The sequence below is a fragment of the Dendrobates tinctorius genome, unplaced genomic scaffold (assembly GCF_039654945.1).
Source record: "Dendrobates tinctorius isolate UK_male_01 unplaced genomic scaffold, ASM3965494v1 ptg000032l, whole genome shotgun sequence".
Taxonomy (NCBI): domain Eukaryota; kingdom Metazoa; phylum Chordata; class Amphibia; order Anura; family Dendrobatidae; genus Dendrobates; species Dendrobates tinctorius.
In genome coordinates this window covers 44,687,375-44,702,564 of record NW_027361700.1, presented here as the reverse complement: position 1 = coordinate 44,702,564, position 15,190 = coordinate 44,687,375, and positions in this window count along the sequence as shown.

The window sequence follows — 15,190 nt, the reverse complement described above, 5'->3', positions numbered from 1 at the left end:
TTTTTTGTCTGTAATTGTATGACGATGAGACCTCATCCTTGCTCTCAGTCTCTGTCCTGTTTCTCCAACATAGAGGCCACCCACAGGACATATATTGCATAGAATTAAATACACCACATTGGAAGAGGAACATGTGAATGTCCCTGGGATCTTATAGTCCTGCTGTGTGTTGGGAATTTGGATTTTGTCTTTGGTCTCTATATGAATGCAGGTTTTGCATCTTCTCCCATTGCAAGGATATGTTCCTCTTGGTGAATCAGAGGGCATTAAACTTCGGATAATGATGTTTCTTAGATTGGGAGGTTGTCTGTAACATAGCAAGGGGGGGTCTTTGAATAGTGTTTTTAACCGGTCATCCTTGTGTAGGATATGGTGAAGTTTCTTAGCCATTTTTCTGAGTATTTCAAGCTGTGGGTTGTAGGTCACTACCAGAGGTACACGATGATTTTCCTCTTTTTTTCTGTATTGAAGTACTTGACTTCTAGGGATCCTTGTGGCCCTAACGATCTGATCATCAATGGAGGTGGGATGGTAACCTTGATTTAAAAATGACATTTTAAGCTGGGTTAGGTGTTCATCCCTGTCCTTGGGACTGGAACAGATACGGTTATATCTGAGGGCCTGGCTGTAGACAATGGATTTCTTAATGTGTTTAGGATGGAAGTTGTCCCATTTGAGGTATGTGGGACGGTCAATTGGTTTCCGATATACTGATGTATGGAATGAACCATTTTGAATTTTTATGGTGGTGTCTAGGAAGTTGATTTTTGTTTTTGAATGGTCTAATGTCAAGTTTATGGTTGGATGAAATTTGTTGAATTTGTCATGGAAATTTAGAAGTTCTTGTTCAGGCTCAGTCCAGATTATTAATATGTTATCAATGTAACGGAAATAGGCAAAGGGTTTGATGGAGCAGGATGCTAAAAAGTCATTTTCCAGTTTAGCCATGAAGAGATTAGCGTACTGGGGTGCCATTTTACTTCCCATAGCGGTGCCGGTGCGTTGTAGGTATAGCTCCTCACCGAAAGAGAAAAAGTTGTGTGTGAGGATGAATCTGGTAAGTGCTATTACAGACTTGGAGGGGATCCCATTGGCCTCAAGAAACATTCGGCAGGCCGCTAGTCCATCTTCGTGTGGGATGTTGGAATATAAGGATTCAACGTCCATGGTGGCTATGATGGTGCTGTCGGGGAGGGGACCTATCGTGGATAGCTTATTAAGCAGGTCTGTAGTGTCCTGTATATAGCTGGCTGTCTTCCTTACCAGCGGCTTGAGGATGTTTTCAATCCACCCTGAGAATTTTTCAGTTAGTGTTCCCACCCCTGAGATGATTGGCCTCCCTGGGTTGCCTGGCTTATGAATCTTGGGAAGCATATAGAAAGTTCCCATCCTTGGATTCTCGGGTATTAAGTCCAGAAGGTTTATGGGGTCTGTACATAGACCTTTGATGACTCTTTTCAACTCCCTCAGATATTTTGGAGTTGGGTCATCATCCAGTTTGGTGTAGTACTGTATATCCATCAGTTGTCTGTGAGCCTCTTTGATGTAGTCGGTTGTATTAAGGAGAACTATGGCACCACCTTTATCCGCAGGCTTAATAGTGATCTCCCTGTTGTTCTTAAGGCCGTGAATCGCCTTTTTCTCCTGCAAACTTATATTAGATGTTTCCTTTGCTTTTTTATCCAATATCGTGGACTGCATCGAATGTCTAAATGAGTCAATATATTGGTCCCAAAATAGTGTTGCGGCCAGAGGGAGGTGTCCAGTCAGAGATTTTCTTATTCTCTAGTTTGACTTGAGTTTGGCTGCCCAGAAGCCCCAAGTCCTCTTTGACAGAGAAGAACTCCTTCAGTCTAAGTCTCCTGAAGTATTGTTCCATGTCACTACAAAGTTCTGTTTTGTCTAGAGGTTTTGTAGGACAGAATGTGAGACCTCTGGAAAGTACATTAAGTTCTAGATTAGTGGGTTTGTAAGATGACAGATTAATAACACAGCTGACTGTACCTGTGTCCTTCTGATGGTTTTGCCCCATGCTGTAGTGTTTAGGAGGGTCTTGACTGGTGCTGGAATGTAATCCTGCTTTCAGTCGAAGTCTGTGGAGTTTCTTTTTCTTGTTGTATATTAGGTACGACTGCAGTGTTGTATAGAAAAGCTGCATTTTCTGCTGTATGTCACCAGCAATTGTACTCCTTAAAGTTTGTATTTCCATTTGGACCGTTTTCTTGGTGCTGTAGAAAACATGAATAAGGTGGTTCCGTAGTCTCTCCGAAGTCCTGTAGCAGAGGTGTTGTGAGTAATGAGTATTGTAGGTATTCCGAATGGGATTCTTTAAGCTTAGTCCTTTGGGTATTAAGTGCTCCTTCTTGCATATTGTTAAAAAGAAGATGTCGCTATCCAGTTGTGCCAGTTTCTTCAGACGATCTTTCAGTTCCATAGATGTACGGTACATTCTGGTATCCTCCATTTAGTAAAATGAAAAAAGTGGTTTGGTACCGTGTTAGCCAGTAGAAAAAAATATATAAAGTGCTCTCAGTGAGAGAAACAAAATAGGAATCTTGTGGGTATGATACCTTTTAATGGCTAACAAATAATAGTGAATGTTGTTACAAAGCAAGCTTTCGGGACTGCTTATGTCCCTTCATCAGGCTGATATGACAAAATTTTTGATGAAACCTTATTTATATACAGTTTAAAGCACAACATTTCAATAAACAAACAATGAGCTTGAAGAGAGAATCCTTAATTAGGTAAGATCAGATAGGTAGTATGAAAAGTTCTGAAGATCAAAGGGCTACTTGGAGTAGATAGCTCAGATATGGTAATGGGTCATAAAACCTTCTGACAAATTGAGTCCTGTGTGAATAGAATCAAAGATAGTAATGAATTTATGCTCCCACACTCTCCGATGAGTCTGTGATTTAAAATTGCCTTTTAAAATGACAACTTTCATATTGCCTATGTTGTGTCCTGGACCACAGAAATGTTTAACCACAGGTAAATGGGTTTTTTTGTCTGTAATTGTATGACGATGAGACCTCATCCTTGCTCTCGGTCTCTGTCCTGTTTCTCCAACATAGAGGCCACCCACAGGACATATATTGCATAGAATTAAATACACCACATTGGAAGAGGAACATGTGAATGTCCCTGGGATCTTATAGTCCTGCTGTGTGTTGGGAATTTGGATTTTGTCTTTGGTCTCTATATGAATGCAGATTTTGCATCTTCTCCCATTGCAAGGATATGTTCCTCTTGGTGAATCAGAGGGCATTGAACTTCGGATAATGATGTTTCTTAGATTGGGAGGTTGTCTGTTACATAGCAAGGGGGGGTCTTTGAATAGTGTTTTTAACCGGTCATCCTTGTGTAGGATATGGTGAAGTTTCTTAGCCATTTTTCTGAGTATTTCAAGCTGTGGGTTGTAGGTCACTACCAGAGGTACACGATGATTTTCCTCTTTTTTCTGTATTGAAGTACTTGACTTCTAGGGATCCTTGTGGCCCTAACGATCTGATCATCAATGGAGGTGGGATGGTAACCTTGATTTAAAAATGACATTTTAAGCTGGGTTAGGTGTTCATCCCTGTCCTTGGGACTGGAACAGATACGGTTATATCTGAGGGCCTGGCTGTAGACAATGGATTTCTTAATGTGTTTAGGATGGAAGCTGTCCCATTTAAGGTATGTGGGACGGTCAATTGGTTTCCGATATACTGATGTATGGAATGAACCATTTTGGATTTTTATGGTGGTGTCTAGGAAGTTGATTTTTGTTTTTGAATGGTCTAATGTCAAGTTTATGGTTGGATGAAATTTGTTGAATTTGTCATGGAAATTTAGAAGTTCTTGTTCAGGCTCAGTCCAGATTATTAATATGTCATCAATGTAACGGAAATAGGCAAAGGGTTTGATGGAGCAGGATGCTAAAAAGTCATTTTCCAGTTTAGCCATGAAGAGATTAGCGTACTGGGGTGCCATTTTACTTCCCATAGCGGTGCCGGTGCGTTGTAGGTATAGCTCGTCACCGAAAGAGAAAAAGTTGTGTGTGAGGATGAATCTGGTAAGTGCTAGTACAGACTTGGAGGGGATCCCATTGGCCTCAAGAAACATTCGGCAGGCCGCTAGTCCATCTTCGTGAGGGATGTTGGAATAGAAGGATTCAACGTCCATGGTGGCTAAGATGGTGCTGTTGGGGAGGGGACCTATCGTGGATAGCTTATTAAGCAGGTCTGTAGTGTCCTGTATATAGCTGGCTGTCTTCCTTACCAGCGGCTTGAGGATGTTTTCAATCCACCCTGAGAATTTTTCAGTTAGTGTTCCCACCCCTGAGATGATTGGCCTCCCTGGGTTGCCTGGCTTATGAATCTTGGGAAGCATATAGAAAGTTCCCATCCTTGGATTCTCGGGTATTAAGTCCAGAAGGTTTATGGGGTCTGTACATAGACCTTTGATGACTCTTTTCAACTCCCTCAGATATTTTGGAGTTGGGTCATCATCCAGTTTGGTGTAGTACTGTATATCCATCAGTTGTCTGTGAGCCTCTTTGATGTAGTCGGTTGTATTAAGGAGAACTATGGCACCACCTTTATCCGCAGGCTTAATAGTGATCTCCCTGTTGTTCTTAAGGCCGTGAATCGCCTTTTTCTCCTGCAAACTTATATTAGATGTTTCCTTTGCTTTTTTATCCAATATCGTGGACTGCATCGAATGTCTAAATGAGTCAATATATTGGTCCAAAATGGTGTTGCGGCCAGAGGGAGGTGTCCAGTCAGAGTTTTTCTTATTCTCTAGTTTGACTTGAGTTTGGCTGCCCAGAAGCCCCAAGTCCTCTTTGACAGAGAAGAACTCCTTCAGTCTAAGTCTCCTGAAGTATTGTTCCATGTCACTACAAAGTTCTGTTTTGTCTAGAGGTTTTGTAGGACAGAATGTGAGACCTCTGGAAAGTACATTAAGTTCTAGATTAGTGGGTTTGTAAGATGACAGATTAATAACACAGCTGACTGTACCTGTGTCCTTCTGGTGGTTTTGCCCCAGGGTGGATAAAAATCAATGTTTTTTTAAAAAAAATCAAAAAAATCGGATTTTTTTTATTTAAATCGGATTTTTTTCAATAAACTGCTTTTTGAGGAAATATTTTACCATCCAAAGGTTCTTCCATCATGAGATAAAGCTGAGTTGTTTAACTCAGTAGAATAAAGGCTGTATATGTGTAACATTCACAATGCCATGCTCTTCCAGAGGTTTCTGTAGGATTAGTGGGCAATTTCTCTCCTATATTATCACAGACGCTCGCTTTACTTACGCAGTTCTCAAAACTGAATTTGACTCCGCAGAGGTCCCAGCCTCTTCTTCGCGGCAGAAATGTTACAACATGAACAGAGTTGAGAAAAAGACCTTAATCCTATTGTTCTACAAACCTATGAATACAGAATCAACCCCTTCAGTGCCAAGTCCAAGAAGTTAGACAATATGTTTCTGATTGTTTGGAGTGGAATAGATCTGCACAACACAAGAAGAATGTGAATCTAAGTGTGAGGAGGAGAAAGGGCAAGCAGACAAGAAAATGAAAGTGAAACTTTGAGCACAATACTGCAGCATAGCCACAGACAGACAAGTCTGGATCTGTTTGTGTGTACGATCTGAGGTTTATTACATTCTTTCCTTATAATGGCAGCAGGCCGTAAAAGAGACCCAGTTTGGGAATATTTTAATGAAGCTCCTTCACCTATTGGTAAGGCAGGCATGCGTGCAAAGTGCAAACGATGCAACAAAGAGATGCAAGGCCTGGTGGCGCGAATGAGGCAACATCATGAGAAGTGCGGTGATGAAGATGACCAAAGAAACACTTCTGAACAGGCAGGATCTTCAGGTTGGTAAACATTTTTATTGAATCCTATTTCTAAAGACTGAACTGTCATGTGTGAGAAAAATTATATTTCTTATTATTACTGCATGTTACTGTCATTTGGTACAGTTATGAAGAAAAACAAATATTCCTTTTGGGGCAGGGGCAGTGATGTGTTGTGTACAATAAGCAGAAATTGTATAAACAATAAAATAACAGCATTGACTTTTTTGTTTAGGGGAATTCATGGATTCTGGAAACTATCCACCTCCAAGATCACCATCATCCTGTTCTACAGTTTCAGAGTTATCCATCCAGGATAGTGCTTCATTAGCAGCAGCAGCATCATCATCAGACACCCACAGCCACATATCACCATCACCCAAAAGGAAGAAAAAACCTTTACCTCCTGGAACCACCATAGATAGGTTTGTGATAAGAACTAGCAGATTAGAAAAAGAGTTGATTGATGAAAAAATTGCCCAGTTTATTTATGCAACGAACTCTTCTTTCCGTCTGACTGAGAACCACATTTCATTAATATGGTTCAGTCACTGAGACCAGGATACAGTCCACCCAGCAGAGCTGATGTTGCAGGGAAACTGCTGGATCAAGTGTATGACAGAGAAATGGAGCAATGTGCAACAGCTCTGGAGGGTAAAATTGTTAACCTAAGTATTGATGGGTGGAGTAATGTCCACAATGATCCTATTGTATGTGCTTGTATAACAACAGAAGAAGGTAAAGTCTTCCTTGCACAAACAACTGATAAGTCAGGAAATGCACACACAGCAGAATACTTACAAGAAGTGGCAGTAAAAGCTATAACGACACGTGAACAAAAATTCAAATGTCTAGTACGCAGTTTGGTCACTGACAATGCTGCAAACGTATCCAAGATGAGAAGCGATTTAGAAGAGCAGGGAGGGAATACAAAGCTGCTAATAACATATGGTTGCAGTGCTCATTTGCTGCACCTCTTAGCCAAAGACTTAAGTGTTCCAGAAATAAAGGCTAATGTTGTTGAAATTGCTAAATACTTGCGTAATAGTCATTTTGCTGCAGCAGCTCTGAAAAGGACGGGTGGAACCAAGCTAACGCTCCCACAAGATGTTAGATGGAACTCTGTGGTGGACTGTTTTGAGCAGTATATCAAAAACTGGCCTATTCTGATGACACTTTGTGAAGAAAATCGAGATAAAATAGATGGCACTGTCACGGCCAAAATCCTCAACATTGGGCTTAAGAGAAATGTTGAACATATGCTGAGCTTCCTGAAACCCATCTCTCAAGCTTTAAACAAAATACAGAAAAATAGCTGTTTTATTGCGGATGCTGTTGAAATTTGGAAGGAACTGAGTGAACACTTAAAAACAGAACTACACATGGACAGAATTAAATTACAAGCAATAAACATACGAATGGGACAAGCACTGACTCCAGCTCATTTTTTGGCAAATATTGTCAATATCCAATATCAGGGTCAAAACCTAAGTGCTGAGGAAGAGGAGTTAGCTATGACATGGGTATCCAGCAATCATCCATCTTTAATGCCAACTATAATAAACTTCAGAGCTAAGGGGGAACCATTCAAGAAATATATGTTTGCTGAAGATATTTTAAGGAAGGTCACACCAGTAAACTGGTGGAAGTCACTTAAGCGCTTGGATTTAGAGACTGTTCAAGTAATGATTTCACTTTTAACAGCAGTAGCTTCTTCTGCAGGCGTTGAAAGAATATTCTCTTCCTTTGGACTCATTCATTCTAAATTGAGAAATCGGTTGGGACCCAATAAAGCAGGAAAGCTTGTTTTTCTTTTCCAGATTATGAATAGGAACAAAGAAGAAGATGATGATGATGAAGATGACGACAAGTGAGCTACAGAGGACAGCAGGGACAGTAGTATTTAAGTTTTTCATGTGTCGGCTGGGCTGACAGTCTAAGTTTCTTAAAATATATATATATTTTGTTTAGCCAAATTAGTTAACAAACATGGATGTTTGTTTAAGCAAATAACTTATGCTGTAATGTTGTTATTGTTTCAGTTGAATAAATCTATTTAAATTGTTATTAAGGTCAGGATTATTTTTCTCCTTCCTTAGTACAACAGAACAGTGGTGTCCAAATATGAATGATTAACCCATTAAACTGGGGAGAAAAAAGTAATATAAAAAATGATTCTAAAAATCTTCATCTACTTGCATGTTAAAGTAGCAAGAACTAGTTTAGGTAGAAACTTTGATTTAAATCACTGATTTAAATCAAGCCTTACTGACTAGTGATTTAAATCGTGATTTAAATCGTGATTTAAATCAGTTAGATTTAAATCAAATCCACCCTGTTTTGCCCCATGCTGTAGTGTTTAGGAGGGTCTTGACTGGTGCTGGAATGTAATCCTGCTTTCAGTCGAAGTCTGTGGAGTTTCTTTTTCTTGTTGTATATTAGGTACGACTGCAGTGACACCCTGTCTGCTGACAGCAGAGCCGAAGAAAAGAAGCTGCTCTGCTGACTTGACATCACTGAAAGCAGGAGAATTGCTGGCAGGAGAGGTCAGTTGGAACAGATCATCACAGGGCAGAACAGGCAGGTAGTTAGCAACTACGTCTCGGTAAGAGAGAGGCTATGAAGCTCATCAATGCAAAGAGTGTGCAAAGCAGTAATCAAAGCAAAAGGTGGCTACTTTGAAGAACCTAGAATATAAGACATATTTTCAGTTGTTTCACACGTTTTTGTTAATTATATAATTCCACATGTGTTAATTCATAGTTTTGATGCCTTCAGAGTGAATCTACAATATTCATAGTCATGAAAATAAAGATAACTCTTTGAATGAGATGGTTTTTCCAAACTTTTGGTCTGTACTGTATGTATATATATGTATATATAAATATATATTTATATAAAAACACTATGACTTATCTCAGTTAAGACAAACCCTAGATCCTCAGGCTGCATTCACACCATGGGCGTAGCCAGGATCAATCCTAGGAGGGGCAGAACCTCATATTGTTCCGCAGAACCTCATACTGCACACCTCAGCTGCTGCAGAACCTAATACTGCACACCCCTACACTTGAAAATAAAGCCTGCACCATAAGAAGATGTGCTGATGAATGCAGTCTGTTTATTCCAACTATCAATTGATGTTGATGCGTTACTAAGGACGAGCAATGCCTCTCCTGGGCGTCCTTTTGGGCAACTATGAGGTGTACCTAACTGGTGCTAAAAAAAAGGAGTGTTAGTCTGTGTGCTACCCGGCTTTCATTCTTTTTGGTACAGATAAGATATGGATAGACAGATATGGATAGATAGAGCAGATTTCTAATTGCTTTTGCTATTTAAAACATTATCTATGAGCTCAAAAACCTTTCAGGTGATGCGGTTTTTTAAAAAGCTGATCTGCTTTTGCAGCTGAAAAACGTATCCTCAAAAAAACGCTGTGTGTGAATGCAGCCTTCGATCAGGAATATAACAGTCATTTATAGGACATTTCATAACTTTCCCAAATTCCTGTGAAAAAATATTCAGCACATTCTGCATTGAATTACTATACCCAATTTATTATATATTTTAGGAGTCGGAGTCGGTCCATTTTATACCGACTCCACGACTCCGACTCACACAGCCCTGGTCAGCACCACCTTTCAAAAATTGATTGAAAACCACAGGTTTTTTCAAATGTGGCTCTTATAAGTGCAAAATGTGCAAGTATGTACAAAAAACAAAAAGGCTTAATAATTCAGACAACACCCAGACATTCAACATAAAACAATTTATTAATTGTAACATAGAAAACGTAGTTTATAAAATACATTGTGGAATATGTAATCTATCATATATAGGCTGCACAACCAGGAAACTAAAAACTCGCATTTTAGAACACATCAAAGATGTAGAAAACAATAGTATAGATACACGCAGTATAACCATGGCCTCTAAATACGTTTTGACGCACCATAATGGTAATTTAGAGGCTATGTCAGTTGTAGGAATTGAATGTTTCAAAAATTCTAAACGTAGAGGAGACAGAAAAAGACGCCTTCTCACCATAGAGGCGTTCTGGATCCTATATTTGGGATCCAGATATTCCAGTGGCTTAAACAAAAGAAACGAAATCATGTATCACTGCTAATGGTTATTTCTGTATTATTAATATGTGTGTATTATAGTTTATTGTAAATTTGTGTTAATCTGCTAGCATAACACAAACTTGCATTATGTAGACAAATGCACACAGGACCTTTCGCTAAATCATGTGATAGAAGTTTTTATTTCTATTGGTCCTTGAAAAGTATAAGGTTTGCGTCATGTAATTAATTTTCAGCTGTGAAAAAGATCCGCTCAGGATCGAAACACGTAGCTGATGGTCTAGTGCCCGACAGCACATCCACTTGCTTTTGAGGAGAAAGCCGATGTATTCAATTTTAATTTTGGAATAAAGTTTACATTTTTTAGTAGCTGGAATGCTCCTGATTTTTTTGTCTACAATCAACATTCGTTGGGTCCAGACGAGGTTCCGTGCTCCGGCTGTGGTTGGTGAGCTGGCTAGGGCTTTTGTAGCCCATTTTTTTCTTTGTATGGCTCCCTGGTTCCTGTCCTTGCATGCATGGCTCCCCGTCCCTGTCCTTGTATGCATGGCTCCTTATCCCCTATCCTTGTATGCATGGCTCTGTATCCCCTATCTTTGTATGCATGGCTCCTTATCCCCAATCCTTGTATGCATGGCTTCCCCATCCCTGTCCTTGTATGCACGGCTCCTTATCCCCTATCCTTGTATGCATGGCTCCCCATCACTGTCCTTGTCTGCATGGCTCTTTATCTCCTATCCTTGTATGCATGTTTCCTATAAAAAAAAAAGCATCCTACTTACCTTGGCACCCTCAATGCATCTCGTTTCGGCGCCAGCAGCTCTTCCTGCCGAGCGATCACGTGGCACCGCTCATTAAGGTAATGAATATTCACTCCACGCCTATGGGAGTGGAGGGCGCACAGGAAGGTGAGTAGGATGTCTTCTGGTGGGTGTCACTGTGCGTGCTATAAGAGAAATGAATATTCGGCTCCTGCCTTCTGTGACCCGCTGATCCTCCACCGTCAGACCTCTTTTTTAATAATCACATTTGTACACAAATATTGTTAATCATAAATCCCATATAATTGGTATTTAATTTGATTCTAAAAAGTAACTACAACTAAGGGCGTACTTAGCGCCAGAAACGCATCAGTTTTTTTCTACCGTATGGGAATACTTGTTTAATGTACCCCAAATAAATATTTTTTTTTTACCAGCGGAACTGCAGATTATTCTCTTTTCTCCAAAATTTATGTCCATCTCAAAACTTTTAGCCACAACTATATATATATTTATCCCTGTTAGTCTTGTTAAGCTGAACCTAGTAAAAATGAAACATAAAATTGTCATGTTATCAAATGTAAATGGACAAGCAGCAAATCCATCTTATTCATAAGCTGGAAATTTTCCTCACCCTATAGCCTTTGATCATCACTCATTACTTTTGTGGTAGCGTGACCACAAAAGTGAGGAGACAGGGAACTCCCCAGCCCATGTTTCAGTCAGACTCACTGCACACTTACATGGCACACCAGTGTATGTCTTGGCATTTTTGGCACACATCCTCCAGGCACAACCTCTTTTGACTGAATGGGGCAGTGTAAAATAAGGAAGGTGTGAGTTTAGCTGATCTGTGTTTTTTTAGGGATCATCAATGCTTTATTCTACTAACTGGTTGCATTCCTGCAAATGTATATCTTTTAGTAATGTGCACGCTATTGTGCTGCCTTTTGCATTATGTCTCTATTCAGCCAGCAGCAAGATGCTTTCTTTATGAAAGTTGTCATGTAATTAAATTTGCATATACTGAAAAGGTTATTTATTTATCAGTCTGGAGTAGGAGTTAGTTGGACAGACTATGTTCATGCCCCACTTACTTGATAATTTTTGTCTTTGTTCTGGGGTTTGGCTGATTTGGCTGTCTTCACTGACCACCTAATACAGCATGAGAGGAGGCTAACATCTACATTAGCCACCAGCATTTAATCTGAGCCACCGATGTTCCCATTCCTGCAGCCATCCTCTTCTCATCTTTTCTGTCATTTTCAATTTATCCTTTCGCTCTACTGAGCCCTTGTTGTCATAGCCCTGATAGTAATTACTGAGAAAAACCAGCGGCAAATAACTTTGGATCTCCCATACTTAGACGGTAGATTCTCCAGCTTGTGTAAAAAGTACAATAGGTGCCAGAGGCTTCATTTTTAGGAGTCTTACTCCCTTATCTATAGACACATCCAGCTGGCTTTTATTATGCCCTTTGGATATGTCTATTCTTTTAGCCCTTTACCTGGGTACTTTTTTGAAATGTGGGTTGTGCTTTATAAAAAAAACTAATGTGACAGCAACAGATTTTCCAGAGTCTGATGCTGACACGACTAGGTTATCGTAACAATTTCTCAATTAAAATGTAACTGCCTAGTTCATTGACTCCTAGAATCTTTGCTGTTTTGTCCATGGTGACAAGGAATCAAACCATTGTACGTATAGGCAATATCGTATCACTCAATAGTTCAATTTGAACTAAGTGTCAAAACTGGTGTGATGGTTCTGAAAAATGATGGGTGCGTTATATTTATTCCAGAGTTGCAAATGGTTTCAGGAGTCTAAAAGACAAACTAGACATTCTAAATTAGTTGTTACATACAAGTGGTCTTTAATTGCACAATTTCCAGCCATACCAAAGTTGTCATCTAGAACCTCTAAGGCCTCTTTCACACATCAGGTTTTCGCCTTCAGGCGCGATCCGGCGCTTTTGACAGAAACCGGATCCGGCGAAATGCAATGCCGGATCCGGTTTCCCCCCCATTGACTTGCATTTGCGCCGGATCGCGCCGGATGGCCATGCGTTTCATCCGGTTTTCGCCGGATCCGGCAATGTGTCATCTAGAACCTCTAAGGCCTCTTTCACACATCAGGTTTTCGCCTTCAGGCGCGATCCGGCGCTTTTGACAGAAACCGGATCCGGCGAAATGCAATGCCGGATCCGGTTTCCCCCCCATTGACTTGCATTTGCGCCGGATCGCGCCGGATGGCCATGCGTTTCATCCGGTTTTCGCCGGATCCGGCAATGTGTCCGGATCCGGCGTCTGGAAAAAACGTCTACTGTAACGTTTTTTGTCTCCGGCGAAAAAGCCGGACACGCCGGATCCGGCGCGTCCGGCTTTTTCACACAATGGAAGCCTATGAGCGCCGCAATGCGCCGGATCCGGCAAAAGCCGGATCCGGTTTTTTTGGTCTGAGCATGCTCAGTAGCCACAAGGGTCAATTTTAAAAACCGGATCCGGCGTAATCCGTCGAAAAACGGATAGAAAAACGGATGAACCGGATGAGACGGATCCGGTTTTGTCTGTCAAGAAAAAGACGGATCCGACAGAAAACCGGATCCGTCACATCCGGTTTCACAAAACATTTGCCGGATCCGGCGTTCCGGCACGACGCCGGATCGCGCCTGACGCCGAAAACGCCCCTTGTGGCCTTCCGAACGGGATTGGCTACTGAAAAACTATATATACCGTGTTCCAACAGCCCTTCTTTGACAGGTTGTAGAGGAGAAAGTGCAGGTTGGAGAGAAGAGCAAGTGACTGGCGAAGATGGATGTTGTGATTGGAAATATTTTGAAGAATTTGGCGGATTTTATAGCGGAGGCGAATCGTTTGAGGGTGATTGTTCTGGAGAAGGAGAGAGCGAGACAGCAGCGCATCAGGCATCGTAGACGACGTTTGTGGATCCACCCCATCACAGCCAAGAGAATGACGCTTGGGGTCTATTCTACACTCTGCATGGACCTTAGACGAAACCCGGAGACATTTTTTGGATATGTACGGATGAAAATGGAGAATTTTGATTACTTGGTGGAGCGCATTGCACACCTCATAAGAAAATCGGACACCTATTGCCGCTTCTCTGTTTCACCCGCAGAGCGTCTGATGGTGACTTTAAGGTAAGCCACATTTATTGGATATGCTTGCATCAGAGCACACTTTCACTGCAATCTTGTTGGTGGTAGTTTGTATCTCCAAGTGTTATAGCTGAGTTTTGGTATGTAATGCTGTTATTTTAATCTAATTGATTGTTTTTTAATTCCCCACAGATTTCTTGCAACTGCAGAATCCCTTTCGTCACTGCATTTCCAGTACAGACTCGGGATTTCCACCATATCTGGAATAGTGAAGCACACATGCCGTGCACTGTGGGACTCCTTAGCTGAAGAGTTTTTACCAGAGCCCACAACAGAGAGGTGGATTGAAATTTCTGAAAAGTTTCTACAGATATGTCAGTTTCCGAACTGCTTGGGCGCTGTGGACGGGAAACATATCCGCATTGTAAAGCCAGCCGGATCGGCATCGGAATATTTCAATTGCAAGAAATATTTTTCAATTGTCCTCATGGCCATCACTGACGCGGAATACAAATTTATTGCTGTTGATATTGGGGCCTATGGTCGCTCCAATGACTCTCAAGTTTTCAAACTGTCTGCCATGGGGCGTAAACTGTATGGAAACACCTTCCAGTTCCCATCCCCTAGACCGCTGCCGCAAACATCTGGTCCACCTATGCCATTTGTCTGTGTAGGGGATGAAGCCTTCCAGCTGTCAGAACACCTTTTGAAACCGTATGGTAGCAGAGGATTGTCAAGAACAAAACGCATTTTTAATTACCGCCTCACAAGAGCAAGAAGAATGGTTGAATGTACCTTTGGTATTCTGACTGCCAAATGGCGGGTCCTATTGACTGCGATCAACCTCAAGACAGAAACTGTGGACGAGGTGATCAAAGCTTGCGTGGTATTCCACAATTTTGTTATCTGCAAGGAACCCATTTCCATTGAGGACACCTCTGAAGAAACCACCTTGCAAGATTACCAGGACATTACCACTAGAAGTTCTGTGACGATTTCAGTAATGAGGGACAATTTTGCACTATACTTTGTCACCTCATGGCAGAGTACACTGGCAGGATGACAGAGTGTGAAAGATTTGTGCCCTTTAAACTGGTGTACCTTCTGTACCAACAGTATATACCTTTGCCAACCAAAGTTGGCTATCTTGTCATGGTCTTACTATTTTTACCTTTAGGCCACAGGTGTGTAGCTGGTTGTGTTTTATGCAAAGTATTTCACCTTTTAACAAAAGTTGTGTACATTGTTAGGAAATCACCAACAATAAACACAACTTTTTAGGTGAAATACTTTGCTTCAAACATAACCAGGAACACAACTGTGGCAAAAAGCTAAAATTTACCCACAGTTATATACCTGGTTTTGAATACCTTTTTAC